This window comes from Gymnoscopelus braueri (genome assembly GCF_963280865.1).
Source record: "Gymnoscopelus braueri genome assembly, chromosome: 3".
NCBI lineage: Eukaryota > Metazoa > Chordata > Actinopteri > Myctophiformes > Myctophidae > Gymnoscopelus > Gymnoscopelus braueri.
Window position 1 is genome coordinate 21,084,132 of NC_137612.1, and position 25,077 is coordinate 21,109,208.

The following is a 25,077-nucleotide window of genomic DNA, read 5'->3' on the forward strand; positions in this document are numbered from 1 at the left end:
TTGTTGTTCAGTCGCCAAAAATATTTGGACGGACGTCTGCATTGAAGGCCAGATGGTAATATTTGGCAGCATCCATGTGGAAATATAGTAGAGTAAGCCGATTTGACCTCCGCTAACCTCAGCCTACTTCCACTTACATGTCTGCTTTTCAACACTGTGAAGTACCTTAAAAAGCTTAAAAGGTGCCATATTTGACTATACTTCAGAGTCACTTAAAAAAAAATCTATTTTTAAAACCTGTTTTAAAAGTTGTTCTCTGAGGGAGTTAGCTCCCCTGCTCTCCACCCCGGAATGTGACGGTGGACTCCACCGTCACATTCCGGAAGTAGTCATTGCCTGGTTTATTTATTCATTCGTTTATGTTGCTTCATTTGAAACCATAGTGACACCTTCTGTGAAACAAAACGGGCACTCAGCCATAACTGAGCAGTCTTCTGTTTGTCTCTGAAACACAGCTGAATTTGTGCTGAAAAGTTTACCTTAGATCTTGACTTGATATGAATCTATTAATGCCGGCCACAGATAATAAGGTGTGACAATACACTTGCCTGCGAAATGCATCACTGGATCTGTTGGAGCAGAGAAACCACTTTTTCTTGGGGTGACCAAATAGCTGAATGATTAGGGCCCATGCCATGGGTGCAATGCTCAGATTAGTGAGTCCTCATTTCCTGTCTCTTTCCACTGTCAATAAAAGTAAAAAATGCCACCCTTAAAACCAAAAGGTATTTTTCTTGTAATGTTTTGTATATGGTAAATATCTTTGCATCTGTAGACTAAATAACCACCAGCAAATGCACATCAAGAGCATGAGAGTGTTCCTTTAATGAGAGACACTGGAGGATGGCCATTTTGAAGAGGGCAATTTGGGGACAAAAAAATACTACTCCAGAACAGGAATGAAGAATGCCGTAAGGCCTTGAAAGGTCTGCTTTGCCAAGTGACTAATTTCTATTTCCTTCAAGCGCTCACTACTGAATCTCCCTCCCTCCAACCTCAGGATAGAAAATACACAGAAAGCACTTAAGGGCATGTAGGCAGCCGTTTTAATCACAGTTTTATTCCTGGAAGATGGCTGCGTTAGTGGTTAAATATAATTGTATGTCTATGACTAACGATGACTAAGACCATTATGCTTATTGCATTTTTTCGTTATATTTGACCAAAAAAATAAAAAATCTTGTTGCAGAACAGATAGTGTAGACAGTGTCAGAAATAATGACCTTTAGAACTCCTCCTCAGTCACATTGATGAATGTTCAGACAATATTACACATACAGTATGTTCTGTGTGGCATCCCGGTGGCTTGGTTCTCTGGGCAATTTATTTATTTATTCGCAGGCTTTCTAAAATCACTATAATTGCTTTATTTAGACAGGAGACAGGAAGCTGAGGGCAGAAAGTAGCCTAATTAGGGATCTGTATTTCAACACAATTTGAAACAATTGGCCATCCTTGTCAGATGAAGCTTTGTCAAATGATCCCCCCCCCCCCACCTCACTTGTATACAATGTTTATGATTGGAACGATTTTGCTTTTGTCTTTTGATCAGGCAAAAGTAAACGTTGCAAACTATATTAAAACATTTGACTAAAAGCTGGCATGTTGAAACTTATGGTCTTTTCAATTTGACAACTGTTAAGATATTAATGTCTTAATGAGTGATCTTGACAGAAATCACAGATTTCAGTTTGATATCTTTTTAGCCACTGACCAGGAGTCGGCGGGGGGTCAGCAAAGTTGTGTTTTTTGAGCGCACTAAGTGAGAAGCAGGCTTTAGTTTCACTTATTGTCAGTGACAAAGTTTTTGTTTTATTTAATCAGTAAAAGAGTCAAATGTTTTACAATATACTGTAGCTACAGTATCAATTTTTTATTTATTTAGAGTAACCAATTTACTTTTCCCCCCTTTCCCCCCCCAATTTGGTCGTTATGTCAATTGATTCCTCCCCACACACATTTCTGTGTTGTCACTGCTGTTGCATCCTACTGACTCACCTGCCAGTGAGGAGCCCCCACCGGGAGGACACAGAGCCTTCGTCCTACTCCTCCCGCCCAACACTCCCCGCTGACAGGTGCCGCCCCAGCCTGTAGGAGTACATGCAATGACCGATATCACCCTCCCCGCCCGGCTTCCCTTCCCCCGAACACAGGCCAATTGTGTTCACATAGACGCCCGACAAAGCCGGTTGCAACACAGTGGATTCGAACCCACAACCTCCGTGGGGTTGGGCAGGGACTTTTACCACTGCGCCACCCGAGCGCCGCATGTGATTTTCATATTAGAAAAACTGATTTCCTCAGTTAAATGGGTGGTTATTGTCTATATTAGGCATAACATGTTGGTGCAAGGTGAGTAAGCTCACACGTGACAGGACGTGATGATGTGGCAGATCATTTTGTGCATGGCAACATTGAAAGCCCTATAGTCAACCAGCTGTAAAGGCAAGCTTGTATATCGGCCCAATATTTATATGCAGTAATGGTCTTTTTTCATCTAAAACAAATTAATTGTCACTTTACTGTCATCTAGGTCCCACCCAAAATCATGTGGGGACCTCCTGGGGGTCCCGGCTCACAGGTTGAGAACCACTGACCTAGAACACAAATGTGTCCAGTCTGCTGGGTTATCTTCTTCCTTCCTCCCAGTACTAAAAGGAGTGGTTCCATTTTAAGACCACTGCTGTTCTCTATAATACTGTATGTAAACACTCTTTGTGATAACTTGACAAATGCTGCATTCATGATACAGTATCTATTGCTCATCCCCTTCAGTAATATAAACCAATGAATTCCTGCAGTCTGCTTTTGATGTTGTTAACTCAACTTAAGGTGGTGTTGAATGCAGACAAATCGAAAGCTGTGCTGTTTTCAAATGCCAAAGAATTACCACCTACAATATTCTTCCTAAACTCTTAACTGCATAAGGGGCTGAAATTTAAATGGTCACAATGTTTAAGTACTTAGGTATTACTGTTGATGACAAATTGTTTTTCAAACTACACATTGTACAGTCAGCGCTGGCCCTCGTTTATCAAAGTGGTGTAGACCAAAAAACGGGCGTACGGCGAGATCATTTATCATTCTATTATTCTATCGTGTCTTTAACTTGAGCGTACAGCCCGCTCAGATCTCACGCCTGGTCTAAGGACGTGTAGGATTTGTCTACACCCGTTTGTCTCATCGTAGTCATGCGGAGCAGCATTGTCTGACCATCTGACAGGCATCTAAACATATGTACTCACTCCAAAAATGTATAGCGCTAATATATTTTGTAAAGGCATACCTCGACATGTGCCATATGCAATTGGTAGGATATTTCCAAGTGTGCAAGCAATTCAAATCGAGCAATTAAAAACGATATAACATATTTTCAATGTTACAAGTTACTGTAGATGCTTAATCATTCAGCCATTTAAACAAGTTCTTTACTGGCTCTGTGTTAAGATGAGCGCATACATATGCGAGAGGATTTTGGGGACTGCTGCGCTGGAGTATTTTTATGACATGAGAGTGAAGTCTCACAACTTGGGTAGCCTACAGTATGCTACGTCTTTCTGGAGTTACGTGGAACCTCGTTTAAGGATATACCCGGCGCTCGAATGCCGTCTGTGCCCAGCGCAAGTGATCTTAATTGGCAGCGGGAGATCAGAGATATAGGTAACAAAACCAGCCCACCACACACCAGCCTCCATTAATGTTTACGCATTAATCAGTCACTCCATAAACGTTCATATAATGACAGCCCCAGGCTATCGATTTCTCATTAACGTGGTGTCGCGGCTCTCGGCCACGGACCACGGCAGGACGCAGGACTTCATTTTGCGAAACAGCAGTGTGCGCGTCTCCACTATCAGTGCGCTCTGCTCGGGGGTTAAATTAAATCCCAAACTTATTCCAATCATGAAGATGTGATTGGTGTCATTCAACAACGTACGGGAAACAGACAACACGTAGGCTATTTATTATTTTATTAATAATTCAGGTTTTCGTATAGCATATATCTATGGCTAGAATTTAAAAAGAAGATGCATGTATTTTTTTTTCTTCCCCAGACCGCATTCGCATAGTGTGACACATTATAGTTGACTGGACTTGAACTGTTACGAATGCAGCTGTATTTTTGATTTATTTGTGTTATATTTTCTTATTGGATGTACACTCCATTGATAAATGAGGGCCAATGGTGTCTGAAAGTTAAACTAAGTTTCTTCTTTTTGAATAAATCCTGTTTCTCCCTCCACACAAGGAAATACTTAATTTCAGTAACTTAAAAAAAAAGAAAAAAGAAAAGAAAAACTATATTAGACTGCAGCAGTGCTTCTCAAACTTTTTTGGACCAGTGCAATCCAATATACAGGTCCATTACCGCCCCCACACCCAATTAAAATCTAGGCTCTGCTCTGAAAATGTATGTGTGCTTATTATTTTGATGCTTAGATCATTTAGAAAACCTAATTGAATGCCAGATTTTACATCAATTGTTTTGTGATTATTATGTGACAATTATAAGTAGATTTTTTTTAGCCAGGGATGCCATTGCATTATTATTTAGTGTTAAACAACAGCTACAATATGAATTGGAACTTCACACACTAATTGGGTCTCCTTATTGAAACGCAGCGATTAAAAGGCAATAATTTGGTACCAAACAATAATGGAGCAGCATTATGGACTGTGCTCAATCTGATCAATCAATCTCCAGTTTATGACTGCATGTCACAGCCACTATGCCCCTCCCCTCTCACCTCTCACAGACAGACAACTACAAAAAATTTAACTTACATTGATAGATGAGCTGTCAAAATAATATACAACACACACACACACACACACACGCACGCACGCACGCACGCACGCACGCACGCACGCACGCACGCACGCACGCACGCACGCACGCACGCACGCACGCACGCACGCACACACACACACACACACACACACACACACACACACACACACACACACACACACACACACACACACACACACACACACACACACACACACACACACACACACGTCTTTGGTATGTGAACTGACAAGAAATATTAGACAGCACAACACACAAAATGTGCAAGGATAAAATTCCTGTAGCTTTGTGCAGAATGTCACCTTGAAAACAAAGTCAGGCTTATACAGTACTGGTCATCTTTTATTGTACATTATTCAGCTGTGGCCACTGGTAGCAAAATCTTGGATGCTCAGTACACGAGACTCAATCAATCTTTGTGTACAGTATTTGCCCCTCTCTCCCATGGTGACTTGTGTAATGACAAAGACAATTAGCTTACATGTCAATATGAATGTCAAATGCAAGAAGGGCTTGCATTTAAATACAAGAAGATGTTGCCTCCTGATAAATAGTCTAGTGAGATGACCTATGGTTAGTGTTGGGAAGGACCCACTGAATAACTAAGTTATTGCTGGTTAGGTTGTGTTCGCCCTTGTGCATTGATTAGGACACAGGTAACGACGGTAGAAACTGATGATGACCATGTATTGTCCTCTTGAATACATAACTGTCCATAGCACAACAGATCTATATGAGTGAGTTGTATGGTTAAACTGACTTAACTGTAACTTCATCAAAGTACATTAACAGGATCTAATAAAGGCATATACTCAAACAACCAGGTTCTGATCTATGACAGTTCAGTATAGCTGCTCAGAATAAACCCAAAATGCAGTTTCTGTACAAATTGTGGCCTTCATATACTTCAGAATTCAAATGCAGTGGTACCACTCTTAATTAACTACCAACATTGGGGAAATGTGACAGTACGTAACAGTGCTTATGAACCATCCATAACTCAATCTCTGACCAGCAACTATTTCTAGCAACTGCAACAGGTATCCAGTATCAATGAATTCACAAACGGCATGATGTATCGCTGTGATATCTATAATAACGTCAGAATTTTACTTACATTGTCATTTACGCACAAAGGTGCTCAGACTTGGAGCAGGCATGCTCAAACAAACAATTTAAAGGACTTAATTTTTCGGAATAATGAACTGAATTAAACATGTGACGGCAGTCTTTGCTTCTAGACTTCCTGATTCTAATCGCTGGTTTCGTGTTAGTCCCACAAGATGGGTTTCAGTCTTAACAACGGGACTCACTCCAGTCTCTTCAATACAGAGAAAGAGAGAGGGAGAGAGAGAGGGAAAGAAATTAAGGAAGAATGAGAGAAGTGATGCTGTCTTTCTAAAAGTTAGGCTCATGTGTTTTGCTTATGGCTAGGGTTTAGCCAAAACAAGAAAGAAAAAATACTTCATAACCATGGTATTATACCACACCTATCAAACAAACAAATTGCATGATTTGACTGTTTTATAAATAACTATGACTCTGTGAAGTCAACATTGTATGCAAAATTGGCTTCAGCATATGGATGCCAAAGCTTCCAAAAATATCTAGAGAGAAGTACTAACAGTAAATGCAAAGAAATGATTGGTTTGCTGATTATTCAGTAGCATATCCAGTTAAAGATTATAGACCCATGATATACGTTTACTTTTCATTACAGAAGAACTGCGATACCCGATTCTTTATATTAAACTGAATAGGGCCTGTGCCTCTCATTTCATCAGAAAGACAGTTTTAATTGACTACTAGAATAGCCTAGATGAATATGCATAAGATGCTCAGGAGCTGAGCTGATAGTATTATCACCATCAGTCTTCACATTCTCACAATGAAAACCATCTTGCTGCTTCGTAACATTCATTATCGATGAACTCTCTCTCTTTCTATTCCTGCCCCACACTTCTTTTCAGCCCTCCCAGTGAGTTATCATTAACCATTTCGATGGTTATTAAGCATGGCAGTTATTCGTTGAGTGTGGAGGACCCTGCACCTCGTTGGTTTTTCAGTGTCTCTGAGGATTGGCCACCACCAGCAAAAAAAGCCCTGAACCCCCCAAATCCCCAGGCCATTTATTATTAACGACCTACAGTAATAGCTGCTGGCTGGGCTCTGGTTCTAACCTAGATAGGGTGCTGTCATGCTGTAGATACTACTCATGTTGCAGCCCAGGCCACTCACTTTGGATGAGAGAAGGCAACATGCATATTGTATCAGAAAACTCTAATATGAATGTTGCAGTGCTGGGGCACTTTTGCCTGTGAGCCTTTGTCAATGGAAATCTCGACCTTGCTTCCCAAATGCATCTTAGTGTTCAGATCATTATTTTGGTTTCATTTTAAATAATAGGCAATAGACAAAAACAAGCGTTACAAGGAGATGGTGGGAAGCCCAGTGCTGCACCTATCATTGTTTGTCAACTAGAGTTTGCTGGGCAATACAGAATATGGATCTTTATCTGAGACTGACATGGTTCAAATCAAAGACATCTTTTTAATTGGAAAAAATTGTGTCTCTATATAGGACAAACCAGCAATAAATTGGAGAGCATCCAGAAATACAATGGCATTTCCTCTTCGCTCCTCTCCATGACTTCATGTTGTGTTCTACTCTTGGATAATCCACTTAAATATCAATGAAAAGAACATTGCCCACAATGCCTCTCACTGCCAATTAGGAGCTCCCTCCTCTCATCCCCTATTACATTTCTCATCACATTTCACAGGAGGGTAAGCGCAAAGATTGAAAAACAAACATGCATAATGAAGTGGCCTCGTTTTCTCAAAAAGGGCAGCGTACATGTTTTATCTCTCATTAACTGCTGTAGGCAGACACCCGATAAGGGCACATCTTCTTCCGCATCTGTACACCTCTGTGCTTCTCTCACTCTCACTAATACCTGGAAGAGTTGTCATGTCTTGAATTATAATTCATGAACATGGTTTGCCCAATCGACACTAGTCACATGAGCTCTCGTTCCATTCTGTCTGTACGTGCAGACTTGTCCTTGCTAAGGTTATTACATCTCTATTTTGCCGCCTCCGTCTTGTAGGTACTGGTCAAGGACCTTCGTTCCTGTCGGCTTGTGTCCCCCTCCCTTATTGAAGTGTCCAACTTCAACAAGAGGGGGTTCTGTCTTCTGTAAATGTGCGCATGGAATGCACACATTTGTGTGAAGGGATCTACATGGACAAACGAGGAGCGACATGGAGCGAAAGGGATTGACATGGAGAGATAGGGGGTGATATGGAGCGACAGGGAGCGACAGGGAGCGGCAGGGAGAGACAGGGAGAGACAGGAAGCGACATGGAGAGTTAGGGAGTGACAGGGAGAAACAGGGGGGGGAGTGATAGGGAGAGAGAGAGAGAGGGAGTGATAGGGAGAGACAGGAAGCGACATGGAGAGTTAGGGAGTGACAGGGAGAAACAGGGGGGGAGTGATAGGGAGAGAGAGAGAGGGAGTGATAGGGAGAGACAGGGAGCGACATGGACAGATAGGGAGTGACAGGGAGAGACAGAGAGAGAGAGAGGGAGTGATAGGGAGAGACAGGGAGCGACATAGAGAGATAGGGAGTGACAGGGAGAGACAGAGAGAGAGAGAGAGGGAGTGATAGGGAGAGACAGGGAGCGACATAGAGAGATAGGGAGTGACAGGGAGAGACAGGGAGAGAGAGAGGGAGTGATAGGGAGAGACAGGGAGCGACATAGAGAGATAGGGAGAGACAGGGAGTGACAGGGAGAGATAGGGAGTAACAGGGAGTGATTGGCAGAGACAGGGAGCGACATCAAGAGATATGGAGTGATAGGGAGCGTCAGGGAGTGACAGGGAGAGATAGGGAGTGACATGGTGAGATAGGGGGTGATATGGAGCGACATGAAGAGATAAGGAGTGACAGGGAGTGATAGGCAGTGTTGGGCAAGTTACTTTATTTTAGTAATATATTACTATTACTTATTACCTTCATTTTAAAGTAATACATTTCGTTACATATTACTGTCTGAGCAATAGTAATATATTAATATTACATATTACTTTTTTTTTTTTAAAGCAAAAATTTAACAATTAAATAATCTAGATTTTGTATTATTAGCACACAAATAATTTTTGGGACACAGAGATGGCAGATGGGCAGGCATTTAAATTATAAGATTAAATTACATTAATGAATCAATTTTACTTAAATTAATCAATTCATGAAAAGACATATACCTTCTATAATGTAGCCTATAATGACAAGACAAGACACAAGCCTCTTTCTATACCTTTTGTTTAATTAAAGTCCATAGAACAAGGACTGCATGAGCAGCATAGAATGTTGAGCCTATGAAATTAAGATAAGGACATATGGTTAAAGTAATACTAGGTAACGTTTTCAACAAAACTAAAGTTAAATTGTATATCTTTTGCGAGTGGCAAAAGTTTCACAACACCCACTCCGTGAATTTCACCCCCGGAAGCCTTTTATTTATATATTTTCTATTGAACGTGTACGGGGGGGACTTTCCCGGGAAAATGACGTTCCTGGCCAACGTCATGACGTCGTGGCCGACGTCCTCAGGAACTACCGCAACGGTTTCCTGTTTGGCCAGGAACTACCGCGCTATTAACAAAAAGGAACCTCACGCTGATTTTAAGATAATGTAGGATTGGGAGATCGAAAAAGAACAGAAAAAGAAAGCACAGCTCATGGTAACTAATGCTCCACTGGCTAAGAGAAACGATCCGTAGATAGTATAAAACAATTAAAAGATCGCTTTTTGAAACGCTTCCGGCTTCCGGTGAAAACGAATGGAATTCTGGGTAATCGAGGACTAGGGAAATTGTATGCAGTGACGGTAGTGACCAGCAGAGGTTGCTAAAAATCGTTATTTGTGATTTTGCATTGTACAACTTTAAGGTAATTTAATTGTTCAAAATTTGACCTCTGAACAGTGAACAGTTATATTACTGTAGTGTCATTGTGTCAAACAATAACACATCATAACAAAATGCATCTTGACCTACAGTACCACTTTGATTGTTTGACAACCAACAACTAGACAATTTTAAGTAACACAACCGTCCCTATGGGATCTAAACTCCATCCATGTGTGGTCAAAGTGGCAAATAAAATCTCTTAACACAGCATTTTGACATTCCCGGCCGACACTCATTTAGATAGACATGGCTTGAGTTTAAAACATTGACTAGACAGTTAGAGTTAAGACTCATTTATATGGTCTACAAAGAACTCAGCTCTATGCAATTATATTTATACCGTAGGCTACTCTTTAAATAAAAATAAAGAGTAAAAATCCTCCATTTTATTTGACCTTTAAGAGAAGACTGCGCTAGCCATTTATCCCCAATCCAATACTCTCATATCTCCCTGTCTGCAGTGTTGCCTGGTCTGATTATTATAAGCCACATTGGGCTTGTTTTTCTGAAGTTGCTTTAAATAATGGTAGAACGGTTGTGAGCTTGTAGATCGTCTATTTTCAAATAGCCAACATATATAAATATGCACGTTGTTTAATGGACGACATATATATAGGTTTGAAGTGCTCATGTGGCCTATTATAGTCGCTTCTTTTGGCCTTGTTTTCATAGACCTAGTTGCTTATTCCTCTCGCACAATCTGGCAACACTGCTCACGTTCTGACAGAGAGCTCCGTTCCGACAGAGTCTGACATGAACTCTGCAGCCGTGGGGATTTTACATTGAGCACACACACCCGATGTTTGGCTTCTAACTTAGCTCTGGACTTTAATTGCCTTTCAATAAAACCACATTTGATAGACATAAGTATTTTGATTGATTGATTGATTGAATATTTTATTAGGCAAAAAATGTAAAACAGCACAGTTACATTTAAAATACTTTGTCTTACAGGTCCGTTCATAAAAGTCCTTGCGGACTTGTTTCCAATGAGGGCCTTGGTATTTAATTCATAGGCATATATAGTGGCACCACAGTTCAAATATCATTACAAAATAAACAGCCAAAAAAATATATAACACTATGTACAACAAAAAAAAAAATATATAGGAAAAAAAAAAAAGTACAAGAACAGGGGGGGGGGGGGGGAGGGTCTGCTGTCTAACGGGAAAATGGTACTACCTCCACCTTTGGCCTCCTGAAAGGTGATTTTTTAAGGCTCTTTTAAATGAGCCCAGCGAACTGCATTTTTTGAGGGATGGAGTTAGACTATTCCAATCCTGGGTGGCAGTGCTGTAGAAGGAGAATTTGCCCATGTTTGATTTATGGGTGGGTGGTACCAAATTGTTGTTAACGCTGCCTCTGGTATTGTGACTGTGGGTGTCGCTAACCTTTTGGAGGTATTTACTCAGATATGCGGGAATAGGGGGCATATCGGGCAAATTTGCATTTACAATTTTGAAGGCCAGTCCCATTTTTAGTTGTTTAACCCTGTCTTCCACCCTGAGCCAGCCTAGGCTGGCAAAATGGGTGGGAGAAAGGTGGGTCATGGGCCCCAATCCGAGGAGTAGCCGAATCAGTTTGTTTTGGGAGGTTTGAAGCTTAGTCTTCAGTGACACTGAGGTGTTGGAGTACCAGGAGGTGCAAGCATAGTCAAAAAGTGGTTGAATCAGGGAGAGAATCAGAGAGGGTCCTGAGGGCCTGAGGGTTGACAAAAGAGGAAACTCTGCCCATAAATTTGGTTCTCTGGTTTACTCTTTTGACCACCTTTGTAGCCATGCTTTCACCTGTCAGGTATTTGTCAAGAACACAACCCAAATAGGTAATCTCTTCTTTGCTAGAGATAATTGTGTCATCGACTTTGACCTTGAAATCATTTACATCCATCTGTCTGAGGGAATGTTTGGTCCCAAAGAGAATGGATTCAGTTTTCCCAAGGTGTAGTGACAGTTTGTTATCGGTAAGCCAAGTACGGATTTTTGAGAGTTCGGAGCTGAGCGCCTCCTCAACTTGCAACTTGTCCTCTCCCGAGATCAGGAGTGCCGAGTCATCAGCGAACAGGAACAATTTGCAGTTACAGGCAGCACTCATGTCGTTAATGTATAGAAGAAACAGTAACGGCCCTAGAATGCTGCCCTGAGGAACCCCACAGCTCACCGGGAGGGATGAGGACATGGTTCCGTTGATGTCAACCACTTGTTCTCTTCCCTCCAGGTAAGATCTCATCCAGTTTAGTGATGTGCAGTCAAAACCAATCGCCCTCAGCTTATCAAGTAAAATTGAGTGGTTTACAGTGTCGAACGCTGGATGTGGTCAGAGCCGTACAAACCTGAATGCTGAGGAAGTTTGCTTACCAACTGGGTTGCAATGGTGGTAAAAAAGCTGTTAAAACAGTTTGCTACCGCTTGCTTGTCGGTAATGAGCACGCCACTTGAAATAATGCAGATGTTTGTAGCTTTGGTTTGAATTTTGTTGTTGCAGCCCAATTTCTGTAGCGCTTCCCACAGCTTTTGTGGGCTTTTGTTTGCCTCAATGCTTTCATTTAAGAAATTATTTTTGGCAGTTTTGACCAATTTGTTTACTACATTTCGTTGATTTCTGCATCTTTCAAGTAGTTGCACATCTTTGCATTTCCTGAACTCAGAGTACATTTTGTTTCTGAGTTTGATTGCATTTAGGATGTCTCCATTCATCCAGGGTTGTGTACGGGCTCTGACTCTCACCACCTTCTTGGGCGCTAGGCTATCAATAACAGACACAAAAGCAGTTTTGAAACCAGTCCAAGACTCCTCAGCCGAGGAGCCACCGAGTACATTTGACCAATCCACTTTCTCAAGAGCTGTTGTGAGAGCTTCTGATGAGTAAGTTTTCACAGCTCTGCAGCTGACCGTGCTATGACAATCAACTACAGATCTGTGAAGCTTACGCGTGCAGAAAATGATGTTATGGTCGCTTAGACTGCACTCAATGACTCCACTTAAAGGAACGTATCACCTACATGTTACTGATTAGAGATTATTTTATATTTTTGTAATCAGTTCATTATTTCCTGCGTAATCAATGAATAAAACTGACGTGTGTAAATTGGAGCATCGCATTGCGCGATGCTTAACTTGCCTTCTTTAAATAGATTAAATGGACTACACACTCCCCCTTCAGCTGATTATAGTAAAATTAGAATCACAGAGATTTGTTGACAATGATAGCCTGTAGAGAGAGGTGCGTGCTTAGTTTTAACAGGGATTTTGCTGTAGGCTGTGGCTTTGTGGGTGGATGAAAAAAAAACCATCTTCAATTTGGTGGGTAACGCACAAAGTAACGTAGTAACGTAGTGTCATTTTAATAATATATTACAGCTTCTCCTTGTAGTAATGCGTCATATTACCCGTTACCGCAATTCGGTAATATATTACGTAACGGCGTTACGTTACTAACGCACGTTACCCAACACTGGTGATAGGGAGTGTCAGGGAATGACAGTGAATGGGAACCCTCCTTGCTAACTGAAGCATAATTTTGAATTGATGTCAATTACTTGTTAAACAGATAGGATCACTGGTAATGGATTGCAGTCCACTGCATAACTAAATACTACTAAAGATATCAATACTTACGTCACTCCTTATGACAAAAAACTTCTGCAAAGGATATACTTGTGTGTGTCTTTCAGGTACAATGGTAACAATTGGAGGGGAAGTGTTCATGAGATGTCTATGCTGCAGAGATATATACAGTGCCAATGCTCTCTCTCTCTCTCTCTCTCTCTCTCTCTCGCTCTCTCTCTCTCTCTCTCTCTCTCTCTCTCTCTCTCTCTCTCTCTCTCTCTCTCTCTCCCTCTCCCCCTGCTCCACCCCCCCTCTCTCTCTCTCTCTCTCACACTCTCTCTGTCTCTGTCTGTGGCGAAGTCCTCAGGCCCACAGCTGAACAGCAGAGTTGTCTTCCATTTGATTACACAACCACAGGCCATGCTAGCTAGTGCAGGAGTTTATTGCTTCATAAGATGGATAAAAATAACAACAGCAGTTCAAAAGCATTCCATGAAAAGCTCAACACCACCAAAAAAAAAAAGGTTTTCGGTTAATTTGGTTAAGCAAGTGTGTATGTGCGCAGGCGTGAGCTCCAGTGGAGTTAGCTAGATGAGCCACAAATAAACCATTGCCTAAACTATTCATGTGTTCCAAAACTCTCTCTCTCTCTCTCTCTCTCTCTCTCTCTCTCTCTCTCTCTCTCTCTCACACACGCACACGCACACGCACACGCACACACACACACACACACACACACACACACACACACACACACACACACACACACACACACACACACACACACACACACACACACACACACTCTCTCTCTCTCTCTCTCTCTCTCTCTCCTTCTTCCTCTCTGGCTCCATGGATCGTTCCCGTCTTTCTTAATGTTCTTACCTCTATTCCCCCACATCGCTCTACCTATTCCCTCCCCTCTTCCTGCCTTCCATGCCTTTGTATCTGTGGAGAACATGAAAGCTTTTAATTTAAGTGCTGGGTAATTGAATGATCTAGGCCTGCTGTCAGTGTCCATGTCGCCCTGTCACCCCCATCGCTTCGGGACAGGAGAGAGGGATGTGTGAGGGGAGGAGGGGAGGAGGGGAGGAGGGGAGGAGGTCAATTTACCAGTACCAGTAAACTACCAGGCCCCACCTCTAGCCACACACAGGCAGTGGCTCAGGGGTAGAGTTGCCGGTAGAGCGGCCAGATGGCAACCGCAAGGTTCCCAGTTTGATCCCGGGTTCCCCCAGAGTTAGTGTCAAAGTGTCCTGAGCAAGACGCTGAACCCCTAATTGCTCCTGATGAGCAGGTTGGTGCCTTGCATGGTTTCCTCCGCCATCGGTGTATGAATGTGTGTGTGAATGGGTGAATGTAACGCACAATCTATGTAAAGCGCTTTGGATAAAAGCGCTATATAAATGCACCAGTTACACACACACTCACACACACACACACACACACACATGCTGCTACACTGACACGAAGTATATGCACTCTCTCATGCATACGCAGAAATTCATTCATGCATTGCCTCTCCTTCCATGTCCATGTACATCCAAGATGGATGCCTCAGTGGCACAGAGCTGATGTGCAGGCAGCTGTGGAACAGGTGGAATCAGAAGTGGTGTCTCCCGGTTGAGGCTGAGACATTCTCAGATTTCTCTGAGACTCCTCAGAGGGCGCCTCCCTCTGCACGATAAGGTCAGAGGAGTGTGCTGTTTGAACTGGTATCTGAGTGGGTGAAATTATTTTCTGCACGCTGCCCATGAATTGCAGTCACATTAAAGAATAGCATCATCATGAATATTAAAAACATCAATATTAAAAACAAACATCAAATATACATAAAGTGTGTGACAGTGTTCCGATGTCTTGTAGAGCATATCAGATCACATCACAACAGAAGTACAGTATGAATGTAAAATGTATTGGAATGGGAATGTACTGTATCTACAGTCATATATGCAGTGCATGAAGTGAGTGAGTGCCAATGTAAATGAGTGCATGTACAGTAAGACTGACATGGCCATCTAGTGGCTACATGGAATAACAAAGGTTTAATGTGCAGTATGTCGCCAGATAAACAAAGTAGGTATATGGGTGGAAATGTATAGATTATGTGTGGCAGAGCTCAGTGTTTATTCAGCAGCCTGATGGCTGGCTGTGGAAACTGTCCCTACTGTTCGTTTGGCATTTGATGCTGCAGTACCTTGCTCAAATGTGAATCACGATTTTCCTCCATAAGAATTGAGATCACGATTCTCACACGATTCTCACACAATTCTCTTGTAAATATAAAAATATTAAGCAAAAAATATAATTCAAAATCGAGATCGCATAGGTGTCTGAATCGAGATCACGATCTTTTTTCGATTAATCGTGCAGCACTACTCTGTAGCGCTATGCCATTGAGGGCCGTGCAGTTCCCACATCAGGGGCTTATGCTGTTCTGGACGCTTTCGATGTTGCTGCTGTCGAATGTGCTGAGGCTTATGCTGAAATTCTTCAGCCGCCTGAGGCTGTATAATCGTCGTTGGGCCCTTTTCACCACATGTGTTGTTTGTGTGGCCCATGTGAGGTCCTCAAGAGATGTGTATGCCAAGGAACTTGAAGTCCATGACCCTCTCCACTGTCGTGCTCCTCTTTGCTTCCTGTAGTCAACGATCAGCTCCTTGGTCTACTTGACTTTGAGGGTGAGGTTGTTCTCATGACGCCACTGTATCAGCGATCTGAACCCCTCCCTGTAGGTGTCTCGTTGATGATCAGGCTCATCACTATCGTTAGGGTCCATTAGGCTTTCACTCGCTTTAAGGCTCTACACATGTCAGCCTCTAGTGGGCTGACCTCTTCAGGCAGGGATCTCTTCACACAGCTGGTTCTTCCTCTGAAGTCCGTTTTTGTCTGAAACCCCTGCCTATAACGTTGTTGAACTGGTCTTCCACACTAGGGTGGAAGACCCTAGAGTTTCTCTATTTGAGAAACACTGCTCTACTGCTCTTAATCTAAGTCTTGGATTTACCCTACAATTTCAAACATGGGATGCACTGAAGTGAACCCCTATCTAAAGAATTCAATATCAGACCAGTCTCTAACAAGCTTATTGGGGCTTTGCAGTGGAAAAACTCTAGGCTACAATGTTACAATGTTTTGATGTACAGCAGGTACAGTATTCTATATATAAACACACACAGTACATTGTGTGTGTGTGTGTGTGTGTGTGTGTGTGTGTGTGTGTGTGTGTGTGTGTGTGTGTGCGTGTGTGCGTGTGTGTGTGTGTGTGTGTGTGTGTGTGTGTGTGTGTGTGTGTGTGCGTGTGCGTGTGCGTGTGTGTGTGTGTGTGTGTGTGTGTGCGCTTGTGCGTGCGTGTGTGCGTAAGGCTTATATTATGTCCAGTCTATATATATCCCTCGCTTGCCAACCTATCACCTCCATCTCTATGGAACTCACCAGGATCCAGCTATTATTATTACTACCAATTTCTTGTCACCATGGGAACGACTCATCCACGGCAAATTCCAGGGTCAGGATTATGGCTATGCTCTCAGGTCTGCCATTGCCTTGGGAAAAGCCTCTATCTCTGGGCTGGAAAAAGTATTTAGGGGAAATCCACTGGAGGTCAGCTTGGTAACCATAATTGACAGGCTGAAAGAACAGTGCCCTATATTTTCTCCCTTTCCTCTCCTATTTTCCATAACTTAATGACTTTAAAAATAATTACATAATTTTGACAAGTCAGTAGCCTACACTGTCTATTGCAACACTGATGCTTGCGCAGGACGCTCGTTGTATTGCTCATGGAACTATAGGCTTGTGTCAAATTCCTACCTGAATACAGGGACATTTGTTTACTCTGTATTACAGATGGTTGAAAGGTACGTGTGACACAGAATTATCCACATTAATGGGTTTGGTGGTCCTATCAGTCTTGACAGGTATAGTGAGGTTACCAGCGAATTGGTTGGAAGGTTAGCGTGCATGGCACGCTTCAATGAAAGGAATCCTGTTGAAATGGGCGTGGCCTTCTGCATATGCGTGGCCTATATGGGGAGAGTGAACATGTTACCAACAAGAATCTATATGAGGGAGCGCCAAGAGTGAGCAATAAAATAGCAGCCAGGAGAATGAGGCTAGCAGGACACTGCCAAAGACATCAATAACTTGCCAGCCAGCAAATTGGTGCTGTGGGAACCAACACACAGGCACCGGTCACGAGGATGTACCACATTAACATACGTGGACGTACTCAAGAAAGATGCAGGAGCGCAAAGTACCGACGAGCTGGCCAGATGTATGGAGAACCGGGATGACTGAAGGCGACGATGGAGGGCTCGTCTGAGGACGACCTAGAGAGATAGGCAAAACGTGAAGTAGCCTGTTATAGCACCACAATGAGGCCAAGACTGTGGATCTGTGCAATTTTGCAGTGGTGGAAGAAGTACGTGCATTTTGTACTTAAGTAAAAGTATCAATACCGCAGTGTAGAAATACTCTGTTACAAATAAAAGTCCGGTTTTCAAAATGTACTTGAGTAAAAGTACAAAAGTATTCACATAAAAATATACTTAAAAGTAAAAGTACTCATTATGCAGAATGTCCCATTTCACAAGTTTCCAAATGAATAAAAAATGCTTTGAAAATAGCAGATCTACAAGCTCACAACGTGTCGCTTGTGGGCTTGTACAGTAGATCGGCTATTTTCAAATAGCCTAAGTATACATAGGGCAGAAGTGGTTAATGTATCTGTTTTGTAATAATAATCAATATCTACAAATAGTAACTCAAGTTTTCAAATAATTGTATTTGTAAAAGTACAATATTTGCCTCTGAGATGTACTGTAGTGGAGTAAAACTAAAAGTATTGATAAGAGACACTCCAATTAAGTAAAACATCGTCAAAAGTACACTTAAGTACAGTACTTGAGTAAATGTACTTAGTTACTTTACACCACTGCTATTTTGTGGCCTATAAATCCTATGCAAAACTGATGTCATGCCTGTAGGCAAACACATATAGCTAATATACTGTACTCATAATAAAAAGATGGAAACAAAGCGTGGACAGATTAAGCAATGGAGGAACCCACCATCTGTTTTGAGGATAGACCTATAGTACTTATTGGTCTATTTTTGAACAATCTTAAAACACAGACCTTAAATATTTGAATGATGTGGCCACTGTACATACAGTTATGCATAGCATCCTACCAATTAAACATGCTGTATAAAAATAACACCTACAGTAAATAACCCAAACTGGATAGACAAACTCGCTCTTTGAAAGAAGAGAAGAGCATCTGAAATGAGAGAAAGAATCAGAGGATGCTGTTATGTATCTTTTCCGCACTATTTCCCCCCAAAACACTAGCCTGTATTTTATTTGTAGACTGCTGTTTCCTTAAGGCATGCACCCACACAGCTCAACACAACCCACTTCCCACTCATGACCACAAACACTGGATCAAACTTTTTCACCAACTGAAACAAAATCAACAACTCAACGCAAAGAAAACAAAGGAAATAATAATTGAACCAGGAAGGCTCCTCCCTTTGTCCAATCACCATCAGCAATCATGCCATTGACATTACACTAATTATCCCTACCTGAGGATCCATATCGACTCACAGCAACTCCCCTTGAACACCAATACCAAGGCAATAAACAATACATTCCAAGAGAGGCTTTATCTATTATGCAAACTTTGGAAATTCAATATACAAAAATCCATATTACAGAGTTTACTGACCTATGGATTTGTAGCCTGGTTTAGCCCACTCACCATTTCAAATAAGACCAAACTTCAGATTCATTTTTGACAATTGTATGCTTTATTTGCAAGGGCAGAAAGAGAGGAGAGAGAAGACAGGGGTCTGATTCTAACCCGGGCCGGGCCCTTGCACTCACCAGGAGCTATGGTCTTTGCACTGACTGGCTGAGTCACCATGCACCCCCATGTACCATTCCTACATTATGGAAAAAAGTTAAATGATTTTTCGACCAGTAGCTTTGAAATCTCTTGAACGCATTATGGTATGAAACCTATCAATGAGGTGCAATATCTCTTGGACGCCTCCAATTTGCTTATAATGATGGCATAGGCACTACAACTGACTTTATTCTAAAGCACTTTGCAAGATTCAATTCAAGAGGTGTTACTTGTCAATCACGCATACTCAAATATGTGCGGTGAAATGTTGGTGTGACATGGCCCGCAGATTGTGGATTGTTATTTTAACAAGGGAACCAGGGGACCTGGTACTGCCAGACCCCTAGTGGTTGAAATCTGAATGGCCGGAAATCTGAATGGTTTCTAAACTACGTCACGCTAAGCTTGGCCAATCAAAAAGAGGGACATGTAAGAAAACGTTTTCGTCCATATATGGACGAAAACGATAGCAAAAGGGGACCGACAAAGCCTCATGTAGGCCTGACCCCCTGGGTCTGGCAACAAGATATAATAACAGGGTATAACACAAGTTTTTAAAAAAAAGAAGTAAAAACTTAACCTGCAATCGGAGCCACAGATCAGTCCGCTAGCCCATATACAGTATGGTCATGTGCATATTTGTGGCCGACCGACTTCAAACTCGGCGCACACAGCGGGCAAGGACTCGCCGTCGAGTAGTTCGGATATCCAGTTGTCCAGAACCGCCGATCCAACCATATATGGACATTCCAATACATGGGCATATACTGATGACATCAGGGATCTCCATATGTGGCCATAAAAGGGACACAGGCAGACAGACAGATACAGAGATCTCCATATATAAACAACGGGTACTTTGACAAAGCCCCGACACTATGACTCAGACATATTGGTCGGATCGGCTGTGCAACGTAGGTGTGAAGGCCGCTATGCGGCCCGAACTTCTAGTATAACATAAATACAGAATAAACTGTACATAAATGCAGCAGCAACATACAGTACATATAATACAAATTACAACATGTGCAGGATATTTGACCCAAATCATAAGAATAAAAGAAAAACTCTTTCTGTCTGTCTGTAGTGACTGTGACAATGCAGGTGTTTGCCCGACTGTAACGGCACAAACCCACTGAGCATTTTTCGGGCTATTAGACGTCTAAAGTACGTCTAAGGTCTAGGCTAAAATCGGGTTATAATTGGTCTAAAAGTGAAAGTTTTTTCAACGTCTATTCTTAGCCTAGACGTTGATTAGCTGTCTATATATAGACCGTCTATATCATAGCCGTTGAAATGACGTCTATAATATAGACAGTCTAAATATAGACGCTTAAAAAACAGCTAATCAACGTCAACGGCTAAGAAAAGACGTTTTAGACCAATTATAACCCAGTTTTAGACGGTGGTCTAATAGACGTCTATGGCTCACTGGGAACAGTCCACTTCTGGGGTAGTGTGAGACCTTTTTGCTCTGCTCAAAGCACCTCCCGGTACAAGAGTCCTTTAGGGAGGGGAGGGAACTCTCCAGGGTGCGCTCAGCCGAGAAATGTCATGGTTCTTATTGGGGGGAATGTGCAACTTCTTGGTGTAGGGTACAGTATCTGTGCAATATCCTGGTGTGGGTGTCAGGCAATATTATTGGTGTGTATGTGCTGATGTACTGTGTATGGATCTGTGTGTGCTACCGAATGTTAACTGTGGTTTGGTTATGTATAGATCAGGGGTTTTCAACCGGTGGTCCGTGGACCACTGGTGGTCCGCGGAGGCATTGCAGGTGGTCCCTGGCCATGAATTTAAAAAAAAAATGTATTTTTACTTTTAATAACTTACAGGAGTTCTTACTGTATGGTGTGTGTGTGTGATATGAAATGTGAGCTTACCATAATCACAGTAATCCTTAATCATATTCCATCACATTCAAACAAAATCACTGTATTTTATTAGATATTATATTGATATTATAGCTATTTTCTCCAGCTCCCTGTGGTGCATGAACCCCCCACCACTATTGTTTTTGGGTGGGTCTATGATGGACCCACCACGCACAATAGTGGTGGTCCCCAGGTTGCTCTTATCAGGATGGTGGTCCCTGGGTCAAAATCAGTTGAAAACCCCTGGTATAGATAGATTGTGTGTGAGAGGCTGTGTGCTGCTACTGTGCATCGCTTGTGTGAATGCAAATTGACAAATTGGCAAATTGACAAATTGGTCCAAAGGGAAACGATGAAGGCTAACTTTGAACCTTGAATAAACATCAAGATCATCTCTCAGGATCTAAGAATTTCCTCCCAATTTCTTTCGGCATACAATCTCGCCTGAAATCCTTGCTTACATCCTGCCGTCTGAGTCAGCTACTGTCTGAGCACATTTAGGACCTTAGGGCAAGATCTTATGGAAGACAATTTGAGGTTGAGAGAATTTTCTTCTAGCTTTAGAGAGACTTCGATTGCAAGTTTTAGTTCACTTATATTTTGAGGGGGGGGGGGGGGGGTGAAGGAGAAAAACAAGTACTTGGTAATTGGCCAACATGCTTTATTGATATCGTTTCAAGGCTTGTTTATTCAGCTGTCATGAATATTAGATGACCATTGTTAATGATCTCTCTCGCGCCATCCCACACAGTAGAGGAGCTGTCCCCCTTTCTCTCCAATACAGAGATTCTCACTTCACAGAAGAAAAAAGCTTCACTTTTCCATATAATTGGTTTCTTAGATCCTAGACTCTCTTGGTCTGAAAGCATTCTCAAACATAATGACAGCCGGCTGCATCAGTTACAATAAGGGATGAGCTACCTGAGCCCTTTATTGCAGGAAGCGTATGTAAAACTTGCTGTGTTGATTATGAACATAGATGCTTTTTCACGAGTTGACGGTTCAAGGTTGTCTTCATTATCCCCAAGGGACAATTTGTTGTACAGCGCAAACAGTAACCACACATCCATCACACAGAAAATAGATATTGCAGACATCCTGCTGCTGCATGTCGCTATTCAGTGTGATTACTGGGGAATCTTAGATGTACATTAAGTCTCTCTATGCCTGTCTTATCGGTATATCTTCATCAACATGTGCACCATCTGGAGAAAATGTTGGTAAAGTAATTATGCAGGGTTACATAAACTTCTCGAGGCTGCATACATATTGAACAATTATATCATGTAAGGACAATTCAGTGGAGAATGTAAATACTCGTACACAACTGTTCAAGCCCGGGCTCCCACCGCAAACGGTGGGCAGATGCAGTATACTGACAGACAGTAGTGATGAGCACCACTTGATCCAGGGGAGCCCCACCACCTTCCTCCAGCATGAATAAATGCATGACATTAATCATCACAGCGCTTCCATAATGCCAGTAGTCACTGTATCTCTCGCCGGAGAGGCTGCATTCGTAACATTAATGTTGCAACGTGTTTGTCTGGTGGGCTGTGTGTGTGTAATAAGTACAATGACAAATGAAAATAGAAAAAAAAACTGTTGTCTGTTGAATTAAGGTAGCAAGTCAGGTTTTTGGGTGTATCACTTTGTAACCGTGTGTGTGTGCGCTTGTGTAAGGGTGTGTGGGAGACATCAGCTGGAAGTGGAGGGTGTAGGAGGACAATGAAAGCACATTTTACCAGTCCTCACACAGAGTTAGTTCTGATTAGATGTTGTCTGTAGAAGATTCTCACAAGAATACAAAACCTGTGTGTGTGTGTGTGTGTGTGTGTGTGTGTGTGTGTGTGTGTGTGTGTGTGTGTGTGTGTGTGTGTGTGTGTGTGTGTGTGTGTGTGTGTGTGTGTGTGTGTGGTGTGTGTGTGTGTGTGTGTGTGTGTGTGTGTGTGTGTGTGCGTGCGTGCGCGCGTGCGTGCGCGCGTTCATTGCCAGTCGTTGCTTTCTTTGGCAACAAAGAAAGGGGAATGTGTGTAAAATCTATAATAAACATCTATACAGGGTTGGCTTTGAAACTGATATCCATTCCCTGATTCCCTGCTGAATTGTGTGAATGTCAGATCAAGTACAACGTGTCAGTAGAACGTGTAAAAAGTCATTAATGGACGGATTGCAATCAGCAGAGCCTCATACATCAACATTAACGCTCCTTGTCAATGACATGAAGGAGGAAGAGATTGATCAGAGGAGGGCATAGAAGCTGGGTGGTGAATTTATTCTAATTGTGATTAGTGCAAATTAACAAGGTTTGAGTTCTTACCTGTTTTTAATCTAGCCAGGCTCATTCATGTGACTGTCCCAAGAGCCTGCTGTGAGAGTATGCATGTGTGTGTGCATGCGTGCGTGTGCATGTATGTGTTCATTGACAGTCTGTGCAGTAACATTGCTGTCATAGTCGCAGCTGTGGAAGAAAAAAGAGACGAAGCCCAGACTCTCAACTAAGAGGCTAAACCATGGTTCAAGGGCACTGGAAAAAGATGCACAAGGAGGCTGTCATCTCTGTGTGTGCGTGCGTGCATACGTGCATATGTGTGTGAGTGCATGCATGCGTGTGTGCTTGCGCACACAAAGATGTGTTTGTGTCTACACATGTGACATAGCATGGGTGTTTGTTGAATATTCCTCTGTATTTCTTATCACAATCCCACCATCACCTGCTTAAGAAAGAGCCATAACAACGACTTTTGTATTGGAATACTCCTACTAATACCAAACCATCTTAACTCATATGGAAAACATGAAGCCTATTATTATTATTATAATTTATATATTTTGGTGCATTTTCTGCTAATTAGACAGTGACACTGAGAAGAAAGACAGGAATAGTAGGAGAGAGAGAGGGCATGACATGCAGCAAAGGGTCTTGGGTCCAGGTTCAAGCCTGGGCCGTCGGCTGTGTCAAGGACTGTCATGCCTTGATATGGTACGCGCTTTCCCAGGTGATCTACTGGGGCGCCCTAGAGAGGGTGCCTACTAAACATGTCACTCAGGGTGCAGCGTGACTACACACATGCAACATAAAATGATAATTGAATGACATGAAACATCATTACACATTAATCCCCATAACACAATCCCCATAATGCATTTCATATACACAATAAAAATAAACATAACTAAACATGCCCCGGAAATCTCCCCTGCCCACTAACAGCCTGCAATGCGACAATAGGGTTTCCTAACATGAATCAATGGAAGATAAGTTGGTTATTTTCTCTGGCATGGTCTTATATTCAAGTTGTCATGGTTAGTTTGAATTTGCCACCTGCTTACCGAAAAGCATCTTTGGATTATTCCCAGAGCCTTCCTCTCATTATAATGAGTGTAATAAGTGTCACCATGGGCGGCCGAGCCTTCTGCTCAGCTGCCCTTTGACTGTGGAACTCTCTCTCCCGGACCACCTAAGAGCTCCACAGTCCGTCAATGCTTTCAAGAGAGGACCAAAGACGTTCCTTTTTAATAAAGCATTCGGTTAGCTATTCTGGTTTTACCCCCTAGGTATTCTTTCCCCCCCTTGCTTTTTTAATTGTTTTTAAACCCTCCTTTTTTAGATTGTTTTTTATTTCATTCTATACTTTATTACTTTGAGATTTCAAATGTAAAGTGCAATATAAATAAAATGTATTATTATTATTAATAGTTATTTATAGATATTTAAACACGCTCTTGAGTGCTACTGGTGCCAAGCCTCCACATTCAGGGGATTCCCTGTCTCTGCCTCGTGGGGAAAAAACATATTCCAGACCACATTTATTCATCTAAATCCAATTGTATTATAATTAAGGAGATTACCTTGAATCACTGGACAGATTGTCCAATGTTCCCCCAGAGACCAATTAGTGTGTGTATAGGAATTGAGCAGTGACAGTGACAGAGAGAGTGGTTATGTGTCTGCATGT

The 25,077-nt window shown here is 42.1% G+C and overlaps 1 protein-coding gene across 1 annotated transcript in view; it reads left to right on the forward strand.

Moving 5' to 3' along the window:
• The window catches only part of LOC308081852 (copine-9-like), a gene marked incomplete at both ends in the record, with an annotated part of 117,445 nt that overhangs the window by 49,562 nt on the left and 42,806 nt on the right, over positions 1-25,077 (forward strand).